We start from the raw sequence: 3743 nt of genomic DNA, 5'->3' as shown, positions 1-3743 counted from the left end.
TCTTGAGAAATTGATAGTTTCACTTTATCATTGTGCCATTTGCGCTGTAATGGTGACATGTCAGTGGTGGGGTGGAACGGCTTCACACTTGAACACTCATCAAGGCCAGATTCCTCAACAGCAGTAGATGAAGTGTTACAGGTTCCAGTCCTTTCTTTGTATTTTGACATGTCTTGCTTCTCTTTCTTCTTCTTCTTCTTTTTCTTCTTCTTGATTTCGGAGAAAATGCCATCTTTGTAATCTTCACTTGCAGAGTTAGAAACAGTAAATTGTCTCTTTAAAGACATGTTTAGATTACCCAGTTTTTGTTTCAAGTTTTCATCCATCCCCATTCCTACAGATGTAAGCAATTCCCAGTGATGTAATGATATTAGGGACATAATGAAATGAAAGCAGACCAGCAAGCAACACATAGGTGTAGACCTTTATGTTCAAGGTGTACTCTTTCTGCAAAAAAGGGACAATACCTTTGCATAATGTTGTAAGGAAGGACTTGCTCCAGCCATCTTTGTCTTTTGTCTTTTGTCTTCTGTATGATTACATACAGTATTGTAACAATTAACAGCAACTGTTGTACATCAGCATTTCGTTTCTCACTAGGAAGCAGCTCCACTAGTTTAGGAATTATGGTAAGTGATACCTTGTTGGGTATTTCTGTCATTGTGCACACTACTAAATGCAAGTTTCTTACTACTGTTGACTTCAGGATTCCCTGAGGAATTCTAGACAGACGTGTGCTTGCATCTTCAAGATAGATATCTAGTTTATTAGAGTCCCTCAGTCATGTAATACTTCTCTGGCGGTATTCCTCATTGTCAAAACACAAATCAATCATAGTAAATGCTTTTTGAGGGTTCTCCTCTAGTAGGTGTTTGTTGAAGCAGTCGAAAATCTCAGTTGGGTATTTCTGCTGTACTATACTGAGTTGAAAATCTACGAAAGTTAGAATTTTGGAAAACAACGTATCTTTTGGTGCCAAGTGCTAAATTATTTGGACTAGATTCGTATTAATATGCTCATCATTAGGCTGTATAACAGGTCTTATTTGCGCAAAAGCACCAGCATGAATAAGTATCCTCACAATATCCTCTCTATCATCTTTCACTGCCATGTCAAGTGGTGTAAGCCCAAGTGGGCCTATGGCATTCAGTTCGGCTTTTGCTACGATCAATCTCCTCACTGTATTGACAGGTGCTTTGGACATTAAGGCATAATGCAGAGGAGTCCAAAGATTGGATGATGGTTGGTTGGGGTTAGCACCCTCTTGTAGAAGGTACGTACATATTTCTTCATTTGCAGATGCAACAGTAGCAATTAAAGGGTTACGATATCTTTCCACTCGCACAATGGTAAAATCCATTAATGTCCTTGCCTCTAATCTGTTTCTTCATTGTTAGAACATAATACGTATGTGAATAATACAATGTAAATCCAAGGCAGAGTTTATAAGACAAATGCTAAAATATAGCTGATTATTTTACCTTATGCTAGCTATTACTGCCATCACAGTTTGACAGCTTAAGTCAGGTGCATACCAAATAACTTTATTCTCTTCCAAGGGTGGCATGGTTAAATAATTAAACCGGCTATTACTGCAGTTTGTGGCATTACAGTTGGCACCAGAACATCAGTGCTCATAACATGTACTTTTCTGATACACAAAAAATACAATGTTTTTAGTAAAGCTTATGACGTGATTGTGTAAAATGTAGGATTTGTATTTATTCACTTAATAACTCGCCTGATAATCAAGAAGTTGGAAAACAAGTTACAGTCACAACAATGACATCACCTGAAATATAAAAACATGTGTTAATGTAAGTATTGCATGTCAGTCTTCTTTCCAATAAAGACAAACAATTGCATTAATAAGGCTATTCTAGTCACTTACCTCGCTCTCTCACTATTACTGCTATAATCTATAACTTGGAAAGAGCAACATTCACTGCTATTTACCCCAAAAATCTACCTTACAACCTTACATTTCTCTTAAAGCACCTCTAAAAGTACTTTGTGGTTAAAAAACCCTCCTCTTTCAATCTATAGCTCCACTATAGTGTCCACTCTACTGATGAGGAACAGACATCAACTACCAGTTCTTCCTGATACCCAACTCTTGGTATGGCAGGTAACTTGAGCGCTCTAACCAACACCTCTGGGTCGTTCCAGGAAATGAGTGCCTTTTGCGTCCCTTTGGTATTTTAAGTAGAAATAGTGCACCAATATTGAATTTGAAAAACCTGTTATATTAAATGACGTGCCTTTTACTATAGACCACATGGAGAATTCAATCAATCACATTTTTCATTTCAGTAAAGACTTGCTAAAGTGCCAAAATTCAGCATTTTGACATGTCACGCCATGCACACTGTGACTTCTAGGAAGATTTTAACACACTTAACCACAAAATATCTCAAAGCCATTGTATTTTGTTGAATTGACAAAGTAATTTTTGAAGATTATTATTTATTCAATAGAAACATTGAACACCTAATGGTGTAAAAGCAGGTGAGCTGGTTCTACTCTTTTTTTGCATTTTTCTGCAGTTTTGTGGTGGGAAACTGAGCGGGTCGAGAATAATCCGCCAACCCTTTACCACATAGAACGACAGGCTTTTTCTTCTTCTAACAATTATCATGTTGGGGTGAAGCTATTGCCACTCCTGTTGCACAAAACAAGCTTCCATTTCCCCTGTCACAAGAGAATTTATGGCTGATTTAAGATGAAATCATCAACCTGTTACAGGCAACCGTTACTTTATTTGGCACTTCATAGGTACTTTTTTAATTTAACCTCTTGAGATGGCAAAACATGTTTTTTATGAAGTTGAACATGTGCTCTTCATGACAGAATGTAAACATTTGGTGAAATCACAGTTATTATCATTTTTACACTTCTTAAATGGCACCGAATTGGTGGAACGACCCTTTTAAAAATCATGGTCACGTCAACTATCACACAGAGGAGTTGGCTAACCCAAAAACATCAGCTGACAGCCTAACCCCATTTCCCTCCCATATTGTCACAAGGTGAGCTTCCTGCTAGATGAACTGATAGTGGGAAGAATTGTGAATGTTAGGCAGGTTGGGTTATTCAGGGCATGCAGGACTGGCCCTAGCCTTTTGGGGGCCCAAAGCAACAACAAAAAATTAGAGCCAACCCCACCACCTAGGCAAAATATTTGAGTTGCCCCCGTATGGAGCAATTTCAGTGCCAACAGAAATTGTATTTGAATTCCATACATTTGAATTTATATTAGGATATTGAATTTTAATGTAATATTTTGTTATTTGCCCCCGGGGGTGCCAACACACTCAGCCAACATATTACTACTTTACTCAAACATTTTCTAAATTATTCTCTCTACACAAGTGGATTATTTATCTTAAGGCTTTTCTACTATATTTAAAATATTGTATATAAAAAACAAAACAATTATAGATTAACTTCATTGGAATATATCTACAACTTTTTCAAAATGTCAAAAAATTAGATCAATTTACCACAAAATATTTTGTTGAAATATCGCCAGAAATTGTGATGACACAGAAGAATCTAAGGGCTAGTTACCCCCAGTACTCTAAAATTGAACAAGGCGGAATCAGGAAATTAATCCCACTCTCCATTGCTATTCAATAAAGATCCCGCATTCATTCCGCTTTGATCAAACTTTTCTTTGCCTTGGTGTGTGAATCTGGGCCAGCGATAAGCTGCTTTGTTTTTTATAGAGGAGCCGATACACA

This window comes from Salmo trutta, chromosome 8 (genome assembly GCF_901001165.1).
Source record: "Salmo trutta chromosome 8, fSalTru1.1, whole genome shotgun sequence".
Taxonomy (NCBI): domain Eukaryota; kingdom Metazoa; phylum Chordata; class Actinopteri; order Salmoniformes; family Salmonidae; genus Salmo; species Salmo trutta.
Note: the sequence above shows the minus strand (reverse complement) of the source record.